General features: G+C 46.9%; 1 protein-coding gene across 2 annotated transcripts in view; it reads right to left on the bottom strand.

Annotated features, from left to right (window-relative positions):
* Nucleotides 1-15,250, bottom strand: part of slc2a9l2 (solute carrier family 2 member 9, like 2) — an 836,356-nt gene that overhangs the window by 808,167 nt on the left and 12,939 nt on the right. The window lies entirely within an intron of this gene.

Raw genomic sequence — 15,250 nt, 5'->3', positions numbered from 1 at the left:
ACAACTGCAACATTTGCCATCAGAATGTTTATGTTCAATAACGACGTGATGGCATTTTTACAATAAACACTAAATTGCATCCAAGTGACTAACCTTGTGACTATTTGTACAGAATTTTCCTCTTACGCGTGCCCCTAAGTGGTGCCTACCCTGTGGCTTCAGCAGATGTGGAGGCCCCTTGCTCACTTTCCTGCTGCTCCTGTCTCGACACCTTTGGCGGGCATCCTCTGGGGTTGCAAGCCTGTGAGGGCTCTTCAAAAGTCTGCTGCTCCTGCGGCTGTGCAGGGGTTGAGACCTCTATCTCACTTGGGTGTGGACTCTGGTGGGGCTCTGACCGAGGTCTCTGCAGTGGCATGGGAGTGTGAGCGCTTGGAGAGGAGCCCCCACTTCCTTGAGGTCTGCCACCAACCTCCCTCTCATGAGTCAGGTCCCCCTCAGCGCCTGCAAGTGGCTGGAGAGTACTTTGCTGCACATCAGGGGGGCCATGGGGACCCATATCTGCAATGGCAGTCCTACTCAGAAGGACTTCCATGAAGGTCTGGTTTCTCTGTTCAATAGATGCCCATCGCTCCTCAAGAGATGTCATTCTATTCTGAACAATTACCATGTTTTCCACACCCTGGTGACTAAGCTCCTCCATGGCCGTAGCCATCCTCTCCTCTACCGTAGCCATCCTCTCCTCTACGGTAGCCAGCCTTACCACGGATGTAGCAATACTTTCCATGGAGGTAGCCATCCTTTCCATGGTGATGCGTTCATGCGTCAATGATTCCACAAAGGCTCTGCTCATGTTCGCTATGGACTCCTCCATTTGCTCCACACTCGCAGCAACCCTAGAGACAAAACCTGCCAGGGACTCCTGCATCTGTGCCTGGAGTTCCATCACCTCTGATCTTATGGATGGACCCAGAGGCAGAGGGTCGACATGCTGCTGAGCTGAGCTAGCAGAGTCCTGCGCCCTCCGACTAGGACTCTCCACTGTTGTCCCTGTCTCCACAATCTGCTGATGCTCACTTGTGAGCTGTGATACACCAGGTGACAACACTACTCTATGTCCCGAAAGTCCCACGAGGTGTGAGTGTCTGCGCTGGTGCTGGGTGCGCTGAATTCTGCTGACGCTGCGCCCTCAGAGGTTGCAGCTTCCTCTGAGGAGTCTGGCTGCTCAGCCTCTTCTTCCTGGCGAGCTGGGATGGATGCTTGTGATGGTCCTGTGGGGGAGTAAACGAAAGAATCAGAGATGTGATGCAAAGGCTACATGCACATAGCTTTTTGCAGATGCTCATAAGTCCATCTGTTACAGCTTCACAATCATTATGCAATGTCAAAGAGAGAGATGGGAAACTTTTCTGTCACCAGCTTGCTGTGTTACACCCGTCTGTCCATCCCTCATGCTCGAATCATCCTCTATTCCCATAATTTCCAGGATGGCCTCCTCCCAGGGGGTCAGGTGGGCTATTGAGGCTGTCCCTCCTCCTGTCCTGGCTCGCTCTCTTTTGTTGTGAGCTCTCTTTTCCTGCAATAAGGGAGACAAGTGGAGGTTGAGTGAGAATGAAGGAGTGAGTGTAGAGATTGCGTAGCATAGATACTTAGAAGGAGACAAAGATGGAGTGAGGTTGCAAGACCAAGGGCCCTCCCTGTGTGTTGTCAGTTGTGTTCAAAGCATCAAAGTGATAGGGAGTGTGAGGGCTGCATGGTCGAATAGTTAAGTGAATGTGAGCATAGAAAGAGAGGGAATGGGTAAGGGTGCATGGATGTCAGTGTCAAGTGGGATGTGGAGGAAGAGATTGCTAAAGCTGAGTGCTGGTGAGGAAAGGCAATGGGGATCAGATTGAGGGTGATGGGAAATTCATACTCACTTTTCCAGTGCGCTGAAGGGCATGAAATCTTTTCCTGCACTGTATCCAGGTTCTGCAGGTGACTCCCAAGGAGTTGACCTCCTCAGCCACCTGCATCCACACTGCCTTGGTCTGAGTGGGAGGCCTCTTCCTCCCTGATGAAGGGAAGAGCACCTCCCTGTTGGCCCTAGCCCCATCCACTAATGCCTGCAGCGCCACCTCGTCAAAGCGAGGAGCTGATCTGGCCCTCCCGCTTGTCATATTTGCTGCAGCTCCCTCACACTGCACAGTCAAGAAGCTTGGCCGTCTGCAGAAGAAGCAAGGCTTGCTGTGGACCTTAAATGCAGCAGCAATGATGACGTCATCGGAGGGGACTTTCAGTCATGAAAAACCCATTTGCAAAGGCTTCCCACACGTTGGAAATCAATTCGCCAATTAAGTTAAAATCACATCAATCTCCCACATCCAATTAGATTCATGTGGGAAACACGAAATTCGGATAACACGACACCATCCTGCACCTGAGTTAAAATCCCCCCCATTGTGTTTGTATTAAACTTGGAGCAGCATGGAGTCACAACGTCTGCTGAAAACCAGTAAAGCCAATATTAAGAATTGAATGAAGAATCTTCGATAAGAATGGCATCAAACAGAAACCATTGCTGTCATTGTTTTTATGATGGTTTTTGGAACACCTAAAGGTAGAGAAATAATTATGCATGCAATAGTTGAATTGACAGTAAGATAGAAAGCATTCAAACAGGTATCAATAAAGACAATTAGCTGACATCAGCAGAGAACATCAAAGAAGAAACCACTGCCAAAAGAGTATAAAAATAGACCTTTTCAACAGAAAGGCAGAACTCGCTGAACGGGCAAAACGTTTCTCAACTCTTCAGAGGCATCTCTGTAAGTCTTTAACTTTGAGTCTCGGGTGACCAAAGAGGTACTATTATTTAATTTTGGTGCACGTTCTGGATTTAGAAATAAGTAAGAAAAGTAGAAATGTAACGAAGTTAAGATTTGAGAATAAGGATCTCTGAGAAATAAGAAACGAAAGCTAATTGTTTTTGAACTGTAATGTTGCGATGGATACACCAGCTGTTAACTACATGTCAGTTCTTTAATAAATTTATATATTTTTAGAATTGTCTCACAGAGTAATTTCTGTATCAACCTCGTGAACTAAAACCTCTGTATATTCTCTGGTGAAGAGTTGTAGAGTTTTGTGGGGTATTCCGGACCCTCATAATATCCGGAAGGTTACAGTCTAGTTAAACTTATTAAAAATGCTATCCGGACGATGGTAATATCTTCAGGTCGTTCCTTTCCTTTAGGGAGAGATAGCCTGAACCTTTAGACCCATTTAAGTATCTTGTGGAGTTCGTCTGTCTCTAACTTTGGTTGAGGGTGAACGTCTAGGGAGTACACCTGATCTGGGGTAGTCTGAAAGGGCTAGGACTTGTAATTATCCCCTCAGTATTAGACTATACTAACTCCTCAAATAGGAAAAATCATAAGTGGTTCACAATCTCTATACTAATAGATCTTTTGTAATTCATGTTCAGAGATGCTCTTTCGTTCTTACCAACAATGGAACCTATCTGGCCTGACATGGTCGATCAGCTCTCTGATTTGTTAAATTCAAAAGCAGCTGCTAGCCAGATATCATGACTGAACAAATCACACTGTATGTTTGTGTTTCAATTGTATGGCTTGGATCCTTCCACAAGCCAACTACCTGGAGACAGCTAAATGATAGTTCTTTCAACATTTGTATTGTTTTAGGCTGGAACATAAGAACATAAGAACGTAAGAAATAAGAGCAGGAATAGGCCATACGGCCCGTCGAGCCCGCTCCGCCATTCAATAAGATCATGGCTGATCACCCATCTCAACTCCACTTTCCCGCCCAATCTCCATATCCCGTGATTCCCCTAGAGTCCAAAAATCTATCTGTCTCAGCCTTGAATATACTCAAAGACTTGGCATTCACAGCCCTCTGGGGCAGATAATTCCAAAGATTCACAACCCTCTGAGTGAAGAAATTCTTCCTCATCTCAGTCTTAAATGGCCGACCCCTTATCCTGAGACAATGCCCCTTAGTTCTAGACACTCCAGCCAGGGGAAACAACCTCTCAGCATCTACCCTGTCAATCCCCCTCAGAATCTTGTATGTTTCAATGAGATCACCTCTCATTCTTCTAAACTCCAGAGAGTATAGGCCCATTCTACACAATCTCTCATCATAGGACAGCCCTCTCATCCCAGGAATCAATCTAGTGAACCTTCGCTGCACCGCCTCCAAGGCAAGTATATCCTTCCTTAGATAAGGAGACCAAAACTGTGCACAGTCCTCCAGATGTGGTCTCACCAAGGTCCTGTACAATTGTAGCAAGACTTCCTTACTCTTATACTCCAACTCCCTTGCAACATGCCATTTGCCTTCCTTATTGCTTGCTGTACCTGCATGCTAGCTTTCTGTGTTTCTTGCACAAGGACACCCAAATCTCTCTGAACGCCAACAGTTGAAAGTTTCTCACGTTTTAAAAAATATTCTGTTTTTCTATTCTTCCTACCAAAGTGAATAACCTCACATTTCCCTACATTATACTCCATCTGCCACCTTACTGCCCACTCACTTAGTCTATATATATATCCCTTTGCAGCCTCTTTGTGTTCCCCTCACAGCTTACTGTCCCACCTAGCTTTGTATCATCAGCAAACTTGGATACATTACACTCGACCCCTTCATCTAGGTCATTAATATAGATTGTAAATAGCTGAGGCCCCAACACTGATCCTTGCGGCACCCCACTAGTTACAGCCTGCCAACCTGAAAAAGATCCGTTTATCCCTACTCTCTGTTTTCTGTCCATTAACCAATCCTCTATCCATGCTACTATGTTATCCCCAAGATTCAAGATTCAAGATCATTTTATTGCCATATGTAACTAGTACAATGGAATGCTTACTCCCCACTCACTCCCACAATACAAGCATATAAATATAAAAGCAAAAAATAAAAACAAGTATAAATAAAAACAATAAGCAAATAAGCAGAAAGTATAGCAATAACAGTCCAAGTTGCAGGATATGAATAGTGCAAAAAAGCCTCAATTACCACTGGAAATAATAGTAATGTAATATGATAAATATATGGTAATATAAGTATAATATATATATTTCCATAAACATATAACTATAATATATGGGGCAGTGCGGTCAGCAGTTCAGTAGGCGCACTGCCTGTGGATAGAAACTGTTCTTAAACCTGCTGGTCCTGGTTCGGATGCTGCGGTACCGATGTCCGGACCGCAGGAGGGAGAACAGTTTGTGCCCAGGGTGATTGGGGTCCTGGATGATGGAGCGAGCCTTGTTCCGGCACCTGGTCTGGAAGATCGCCTCGATGGACGGAAGTGCACACCCGATGATCTTTTCTGCCGTATTCACAACTCTCTGGATGAGCCTTAATCTTGTGTAATAATCTTTTATGTGGCACCTTATCGAATGCCTTTGGAAATCCAAATATACTACATCTACTGGTTCCCCTTTATTTACCCTGCTAGTTACATCCTCAAAAAACTCTAATAAATTTGTCAAACACGATTTCCCTTTCATAAAACCATGTTGACTCTGCCTAACCATGTTATTATTTTCTAAGTGGCTTGATACCACTTCCTTAACAATGGATTCCAGCATTTTCCCGACAACTGATGTCAGGCTTACTGGCCTGTAGTTCCCAGTTTTTTCTCTCCCTCCTTTCTTGAACAACAGTGTTACATTTGCGACCTTCCAATCCACTGGGACCATTCCAGAATCTAGGGAATTTTGGAAGATCAAAACCAATGCATCCACTATCTCTTCAGCCACCTCTTTTAGAACCCTAGGATGTAAACCGTCAGGTCCAGGGGATTTGTCGGCTTTTAGTCCCATTAGTTTCTCTAGTACTTTTTCTCTACTTATATTAATTACGTTAAGTTCCTCGCCCTCAATAGATGCTTGGTTCCCCACCATCATTTTTGGTATGCTTTTTGTGTCTTCTACTGTGAAGACAGATACAAAATGTTTGTTTAACGTTTCTGCCATTTCCTTATTCTCCATAATAATTTCTCCTGTCTCAGCCTCTAAGGGACCAACGTTTACTTTTCCTACTCTTTTCCTTTTTACATACTTGTAGAAACTCTTACAATCTGCTTTTATATTTCTTGCTAGTTTTCTCTCATATTCTATTTTTTCCCTTTTTATCAATTTTTGGTCAACCTTTGCTGGTTTCTGAAACTCTCCCAATCCTCAGCCTTACTATTATTCTTTGCAACATTATAAGCTTCTTCTTTCAATCTAATGCTATCCTTAACTGCTATAGTTAGCCATGGTTAGATCACTTTTCCCATGGAGTTTTTGTTTCTCAATGGAATGTATTTTTGTTGAGAATTATGAAATATGTATTTAGATGCTAGCCACTGCTTATCTACCGCCATACCTTTTAATCTATTTTTCCAATCTACCTTTGCCAACTCGCCCCACATACCTATGTAATTGGCTTTATTTAAGTTTAAGACTCTAGTTTCGGACTTAGGCAAGTCACTCTCAAAATTAACGTGCAATTCTATCATATTATGATCACTCTGCCCCAGAGGATCCTTTACTATGAGATTGCTAATTAACCCTGTCTATTACACAATACATGATCTAAAATAGCCTGTTCCCTGGTTGGTTCCATGACATATTGTTCTAGGAAACTGTCCCAAATGCATTCTATAAACTCGTCCTCCAGACTACCTTTGCCAATTTGATTTGTCCAGTCTGATGTAATAAAACTCACTACACACTTGGTTTGAGTATAAAGCAAGGCTTTAATCAACTTGTTTCAGAACATGGAGGCCTAGTTGTACTTCACTAGTTCCTGTCTTACAAAATGTCCCTGGGCAAGCTGGGCCCACGCCCGAGTATTTATACTCCTTGGACGGTGCCACCAGCTGGCCATCCAGTAGTTCATGAGTAGTTCTTTGTGATGATGAGACTTATAACACAGTCTATATGAAGATTAAAGTCCCCCATTACCTTTGTTGCAAGCTCTCACTATTTCTTGATTAATATTCTGTCCAACGGTATAGCTACTGTTCGGGGCCTATATACTACTCCTACCAGTGTTTTCTGCCTCTTTTTATGCCTTATCTCCACCCATACTGATTCTACTTCCTGATCTTCTGAACCGAGATCCTTTCTTGTTACTGTCCTTATGTCATCTTTTATTATCAGGGCTATTCCCCCTCCTTTCTATTCTGCTTGTTTTTTCGAAACGTCAAGTATCCTGGAACATTTAGTTCCCAACCTTGGCTACCATGTCTCTGTAATGGCTATCAGATCAAACCCATTTATCTCTATTTGTGCCACTAGTTCATCTATCTTGTTACGAATGCTTTGTGCATTCAGATAAAGAGCCTTTAATTTAAATGTTTTATCATTATTCCCTGCTTTGACCTTATTCTCTGCTGCATTGCTACCATTAAACTCTCTGTCCCTTCCTGTCACGCTCTGCTTATTTTTACCCAAATCGCTACTCTGCTCTATTGCCTTGACCTTTCTCCTTAGTTTTCTAAATTTCCCCTCACCTGACCCCTCCTATTCCCCTTTTTTAGTTTAAAGCCCTATCTACAGCCCTAGTTATTTGATTCGCCAGGACGCCGGTCCCAGCCCAATTTAAGTGGAGCCCGTCCCGACAGAACAGCTCCCTCTTTCCCCAGTACTGGTGCCAGTGCCCCATGAATTGAAACCCCTTTATCCCGCTCTTTGAGCCACGCATTTAACTCTCTGATCTGCTTGACCCTATGCCAATTTGCATGTGGCTCAGGTAGTAATCCAGAGATTACTACCCTTGTGGTTCTGCTTATTAACTTAGACCTTAGCTCCTCAAACTCCCTCAGCAGAACCTCATTGTTAGTTCTACCTATGTCGTTGGTTCCTACATGGACCACGACAACTGGATCCTCCCCCTCCCACTCCAAGTTCTTCACCAGTCACGAGGAGATATCCTTAACCCTGGCACCGGACAGGCATCACAGCCTTCGGGACTCTCTTTCGCGGCTGCAGAGAACAGTATCTATCCCCCTGACTATACTGTCCCCTACTACTACCACATTCCTTCCTTCTCCCCCCACATGGATGGCCCCCTGTACCACAGTGCCGTGGTCAGCTTGCCCATCCTCCCTGCAGTCCTTTTCCTCATCCATACAAGTAGAAAGTATCTCGTACCTGTTGGACAAGGTCTAGAGCTGAGGCACCTCCATCACTACATCCTGGGTCCCCATACCTTCCTGACTCACAGTCACACCCTCCTGTCCCTGACCACTGATGAACTCTAAAGTACTACTTGATGTGCCTCAATAAATCCGAGACTCAGTGTTAGCGGAACAAAACAAGGCTTTTATTAACTTAGAAGGTAACACACAGTGGAGAGGTATCTTCCATCCAGAGGTCTGCTGTACTGGATGTGAGGCAGGCTGGGCCTGCTTACATAGGGGCCAGGTATGGGCAGAGCCCTACACACAATACAATACAATGGTGAGGAAACGGAACTGAGGTAAGGGAAATGAAACTGAAACTAAACCACAGTCACAGGCAGAGAATACCGATGAGTGATGAATGGCATATTTCATCACATTCACCCCTTCTATAGATTTAGTCTGTTCGGGGGTTTGATAGTCCTCTGTGACCGACGTGGCTGTTGTGGTGCCGCGGGTGTCGGCTGGGTGTCCCCGGTGGCCTCCTGGGTCTCTGCCGGGGGTGCCGCCAGGGTTGTTGAAGGGGTAGTTGGTGGGGGTACCGTTGGTCGATGTTCTTCCGGGGGTGATGAAAGAGTAGTGGGTGGGTAAGAGTTGCTGTGATCGTTGTTGCTGCTGTTGTCGTGGTTGTTGTCGTTACCGGCTGGGGCGACGTCTTTTATGGACACGGTGTCCTCCCTTCCGTCGGCGTGCCGGACATACGCGTATTGGGGGTTGGCGTGGAGTAGGTGCACTGACTCCACGAGAGGGTCCGTCTTGTGGCCCCTCACATGCCTTCGCACGAATACCGGACCTGGGGTGGAGAGCCATGACGGCATGGATACGCCTGAGGTGGATTTCCGGGGAAAGACAAACATTCGCTCATGAGGCATGGCATTAGTGGCAGTACACAATAGCGACCGTATCGAATGGAGCACATCTGGGAGGACTTCCTGCCAGCGGGAGATAGGGAGGCCCTTGGTCCTTAGAGCTAGAGTGACTGCTTTCCATACTGTCCCGTTCTCTCGCTCCACTTGACCGTTACCCCGGGGGTTGTAGCTGGTGGTACGGCTCGTGGCGATCCCCCTGGATAGCATGTACTGGCGTAGCTCTTCACTCATGAAGGATGCCCCCCTATCCGTATGGATGTAGCTCGGCATACCGAACAGGCAGAACAGGCTGTTGAGGCATTTAATGACTGTGGCGCTGGTCATGTCTGGGCAGGGGAAGGCGAATGGGAACCGGGAGTATTCGTCCACAATGTTCAGGAAGTAAACATTGCGGTCGACGGACGGGAGGGGGCCCTTGAACTCTAAGCTGAGCCGCTCAAAGGGCCGTGTAGCTTTGATTAAGTGGGCTCTATCTGGGCGGTAGAACCGAGGCTTGCACTCAGCGCAAGTGCGGCAGTTCCTGGTCAGAGACCGAACTTCCTCAATCGAGTAGGGTAAGTTGCGGGACTTTATGAAGTGGAATAGCCGCGTGACCCCTGGGTGGCAGAGGTCGTTGTGGAGGGTCTGTAGCCGATCCCCGGTGGCGCTGGCACACATCCCTCGTGAGAGGGCGTCGGGGGATTCGTTAAGGGCCCCTGGCCGGTAAATGATGTCATAATCGAAGGTGGAGAGCTCGATCTGCCACCTAAGAATCTTATCATTTTTAATCTTCCCCCTCTGTTTATTATTGAACATAAACGCTACCGACCGCTGGTCAGTAAGTAGGGTGAAGCGTTTGCCGGCTAGGTAGTGGCGCCAGTGGCGCACTGCCTCCACGATGGCTTGGGCCTCCTTTTCCACGGAGGAGTGTCTGATCTCGGGCCCTTGGAGGGTCCTCGAGAAGAAAGCTACGGGCCGCCCCGCCTGGTTGAGGGTGGCCGCCAAGGCAAAGTCAGACGCATCACTTTCCACTTGAAATGGAGTGTTCTCGTCCACTGCCTGTAGCGTGGCCCACTCAATATCCTGCTTAATGCTTTTGAAGGCGGCGTGGGCCTCAGCAGAGAGCGGAAAAGCGGATGCTTTCAAGAGGGGGCGGGCTTTGTCGGAGTAGTTGGGGACCCATTGGGAATAATAAGAAAATAACCCCAGGCACCTTTTCAGGGCTTTGGGAGTGTTGGGCAGGGGCAGCTCCCATAGGGGGCGCAATCGGTCGGGGTCTGGTCCGATTTCCCCATTCTCCACCACGCTGCCTAGTATGCAGAGGCGCGTGGTGTTGAAAACGCACTTGTCCTCGTTGTAGGTGAGGTTGAGTTTTTGTGCGGTTTTCAGGAACCTCTCGAGGTTCGAGTCGTGATCCTGCTGGTTGTGACCGCAGATGGTGATGTTGTCGAGGTAGGGGAAGGTTGCCTGCAAGTGGTGGTCATCGACCATGCAGTCCATCTCCCTCTGGAAGACCGAGACCCCATTCGTCACCCCAAAGGGGACTCTGAGGAATTGGTAGAGGCGTCCGTTCGCCTCAAAGGCGGTGTACGGGCAGTCCTCTGGTCTGATAGGGAGCTGGTGGTACGCTGACTTGAGGTCGATGGTGGAGAACACCCGGGATTGGGCGATTTGGTTCACCATTTCTGATATGCGGGGTAGCGGGTAGGCGTCTAGTTGGGTGTACCTGTTGATCGTTTGGCTATAGTCGATCACCATCCATTTCTTCTCGCTACCCCTTACCACCACCACTTGGGCGCGCCACGGGCTGTTGCTGCGTTCAATAATGCGCTCCTTCAGGAGCCTGTCTACCTCGGTCGCGATAAACCGCCTGTCCTCCCAGCTGTACCTCCTGCTTTTGGTCGCTATTGGCCGGCAGTTAGGGGTAAGGTTCGCGAATAGCGAAGGCGGCTTTACCTTCAGGGTAGCCAGACCGCACACTGTGAGGGGCGGCTGGGACCCACCGTAATTGAGCGTGATGCTTTGGTGGTGGCACTGGAAATCCAGGCCCAAGATCACGCTCGCACATAGATTCTTCATGATTAGTACTTTAAAATTATCGTATACAGTTCCGTTAACGGACAATTGTACCGTGCAGTAACCCATAATGGTCGATGTCTGGGTTTTATCAGCCATAGAGATGGTACCCCGAGTAGGGGCCACCTTTAGGGAGAGTCGTTGTGCCAGTTCAGGGTGGATAAAACTCTCCATGCTTCCACTGTCAATTAAACATTTAACCCCGCACCCGTTTACCTCGATGTCCACCATTGATTTGGATAGCGGGTGCGGCCTGGTCTGGTCCACTGTGACCGATGCCACTGTAGGGCCCTGATCGAGACAAGATGGCGTCCACGCTGTCTGCTCACAAGATGGCGGACCCCACGAGGTCGGGCAAGGTGGCGTCCAAGATGGCCGCTCCCACGGCGCACACGTGGCGGTGGCGGGTTTTCCGGCGGGGTTCCCTCTGCACACCTTCCCGAAGTGCCCCTTCTTACTGCACTTAAAGCAGGTGGCGCCTTTCGCCGGGCACAGGTTTCTGGTGTGCTTCGGCTGCCCGCAGAAGTAGCAGTTGGGTCCCCGACGCGTCGTGGCTGTCGTAGGGCTTCTGGGGGGAGAGCGGGGCCCCGACGGTGTCGGGCTGCCGGGCGGGGAAGATGCCTTCCAAGATGGCGGCGCCCTTGGTGCACACGTGGCGGCGTGGACGGCGCGGGCTGAAGAGTAGGCGTCCGAGTTTCTCTGGGCCACATCCAGGGATCGCGCTGTGTCCACAGCCTGTTTCAGGTCCAATCCCGTTTTTTCCAGCAGTCTCTGCCGGATGTAAGTGGAGCTGAGGCCTGTGATAAAGGCATCGCGAACAAGCTTGTCAGTGTACACTGCGGCTTTTACATCTTGGCACTTGCAGTCTTTGCCAAGCGTTTTCAGGGTGCCTAGGAACTCATCCAGCGATTCCCCAGGTCGCTGTGCGCGAGTAGCGAGCAGATGCCTAGCATACACCTCATTCGTAGGCTGCTGGTAATGCGCCTTTAAGATGTCACAGGCGGCCGGGTACGTGTCGGCGCCTTGGATGAGGGGGTAAACCCGGTGGCTTACCCAATTCCGCAGGATTCCGAGTTTCATACTTGCAGCGTCCGTGGCGCCTGTGACGGCTGCGGAATTGTCCAGGAAGAATTCCATACACATAAACCAGTGTCCAAAGCGTGCCGATGCGTCCGAAGCATGCTGGTCCAAATCCAAACGTTCGGGTTTCAAGAGTTGATCCATTGTGTTGAAAAGTAAGTTAATAAAATTGATGTGCCTCAATAAATCCGAGACTCGATGTTAGCGGAACAAAACAAGACTTTTATTAACTTAGAAGGTAACACACAGTGGAGAGGTATCTTCCATCCAGAGGTCTGCTGTACTGGATGTGAGGCAGGCTGGGCCTGCTTACATAGGGGCCAGGTATGGGCGGAGCCCTACACACAATACAATACAATGGTGAGGAAACGGAACTGAGGTAAGGGAAATGAAACTGAAACTAAACCACAGTCACAGGCAGAGAATACTGATGAGTGATGAATGGCATATTTCATCACACTACTTAACCTAAAGGATGTGACTGCCTCCTGGAACAAAGTGTCCAGGTAACTCTCCCCCTCCCTGATGCATCGCAATGTCTACAGCTCGTACTCCAGCTCAACAATTCTGAGCTGAAGTTCCTCGAGTTGCAGACACTTACTGCAAATGTGGTTGCTCGGGATCGTGATGCTCTCCACAAACTCCCACATGCTGCAGTTACGACACACCACCTGCCCTGCCATCTCTAACCTTGTTTTATTTATTAATTAATTAGTTAAAAGATTTTATTCAATCGATTTTTTAGGTATATTGTTTGATTATTTTATTTAGTTTAAGTTATTAATTTAATAAATACTAGCAAGTTACAATTTCTCAGCTCTTAATTTAACCCCCTTCCCTAACTTAGAGAGCAAAAAAGAGCTGTAATACTCACCAACCAATCACCTACCTGCTCTCCTGTGACATCACTCTTTGATGTTGTTTTTGAATTGGAGCCTCGCTGCTGCCACTGCTTTAATTCAGATCCACTCTCGGGCCACTCTTTATCCTCTCGCCTCTGCCGCTGCTTTAGCAGAGGTTCAATTTTAATTCCCGGGTGGGATTGCAGCAAAGTGATTGGCATGTCCGACCAGGAGCGGCAGCACTCGTGCTCGGTTGATTTTAACAACCGGGAAGTTGGCGGGAAGCAGCTGTCCGGCCGTTAAAATCGAGTGGCAGAACGCCGCCGCCAGGGACCATGGGGAATAGTCTCTGGCACAAGATAAGTGGATTGATGGGGCTGGGAAGCCCATGGCAGCGAAAGCCCAGGCTTCCTTGTAGGGTTCGGAGGAGCACTCCTGCTCTTCCTGGCCCATAAGGAACCAAATAAAATTTTAAAAACTTACCTTGTTGGACGTCTTCTTGCCCTTGCTGTGCACAACTGACAGCCTACATAACAACAGTGATCATATTTCAAGTGTACTTAATTGGCTGTGAAGTAATTTGGGACATCTTGAGGATGTGAAAGACACTCAAGTTCTTTTTTTTCTTTTTACATCTTACCCGTTCATACTGCAGAGTTGGAAGAATCATTTACAGCACCATCATATCACAACACTGCTACACTTAATAAACTAACATCAACTAATGAGAGAAATATCCAAAACTTATGTCAATAAGTTGTATAATATTTTAAGAACTTAAGAACATAAGAATTAGGAGCAAGAGTATGGCCTTTCGAGCCTGCTCTGCCATTCAATAAGATCATGGCTGACCTTCGACCTCAACTCCGCTTTCCCACCCGATCCCCATATCCCGTGATTCCCCTAGAGTCCAAAAATCTATCTATCTCAGCCTTGAATATCCTCAACGATTCTGCATTCACAGCCCTCTGGGGTAGAGAATTCCATAGATTCACAATCCTCTGAATGAAGAAATTCCTCCTCATCTCAGTCTTAAATGGCCAATCCCTTATCCTGAGACTATGCCCCCTAGTTCTAAACACTCCAGCCAGGGAAAACAACCTCTCAGCATCTACCCTGTCAATCCCCTTCAGAATCTTATATGTTTCAATGAGACCAACTCTCATTCTTCTAAACTCCTCAACTCCTAAACTTCTAAACTCCTTAAAATGCTAAATGAAATTTTGGTCAACAAATGGTTAAAAATCTTACTGTCAGTGCACCCTCATCAACTTGCAAAGTCCAAGGGCAGTTATTTGATGAACTCGGTTTACATTCTGCCAGTTGATCTTTGCTCATGTGCAGTTAACAATACAATAGCAATAGACAAGGTGCATGTGAAATATCTGTGCACGTGATCAATCAAATTAAAACCAAAAAAGCCGATGAATTCACATTGACAGGAGTGAATTTGTTTGCTATTTCTGACCAGGGTTTTGATATTTCAGAGTTTAACTTGCACTGCAGTATTGACAATTTCTTCTTTGCCATTAAGATTTTGTGTACTCTCACAAGTGAAACATTGACAACTACATGTGTCACTTGTTTATAATAAGGAATGATTAAGTTAAAACTGCTCACATGTTCAGCCAAATAGCATTCACTGTTCTGATAGGAACTTTGACCACAGAACAAGGGGAAATTTTCCCTGTAATTTGATTAAATTAGTGTAATGACAAGTTGCTGACAATAGTTTCAGCCATTTTGCATTACTAACTAAATATATACCGTAGGACTTTGGACTGCCTGGACAGTGGGTAGTATTTGCCTTAAGCTCTCCTCCATGCCTGCACACAATTTAACCTCTAAGTGATTATAAGAAGCGAGATCAAGTTCGAAAAGCAATTAAATCTGAATTTGTTTTTAGGTACCTAATTTTATTTTTAAAGCTGTGTATTCACGTTGTACTTATTTGTTACAATTGATATTGCTATAAAGATAAAAAGTCCTTGCAAAAAGTACTATAAATCATTTTGCTTGTGAGATATCCAAATGTAATTTTATTGAGGTAATTGAAAACAAGCATTTGAAATTTTTAATTTCACAAACCTGCTCCCAACCCGCCCACTTCCAGTTTTAACGGAGACCGGTCGGGGGGGGGGTTGGGTGGGCAACCAACCCACTCCCAGGAGGCAGGTTGCTCATTTAAATATTTGAATGAGCCTCGGGGGGACCCGACAGCTAAAGGGAGGTGATGACTGCTGCATGGAAGAGCACTGCTTGAGGGCCAGGAGGACCAAGAGTGC

The sequence above is a fragment of the Somniosus microcephalus genome, chromosome 2 (genome assembly GCF_052327205.1).
Source record: "Somniosus microcephalus isolate GS21.2 chromosome 2, FLI_Smic_1.0, whole genome shotgun sequence".
Lineage (NCBI taxonomy): Eukaryota > Metazoa > Chordata > Chondrichthyes > Squaliformes > Somniosidae > Somniosus > Somniosus microcephalus.
The sequence above is the reverse complement of the archived record's forward strand: the minus strand, read 5'-3'. Positions and strand labels throughout refer to the sequence as shown.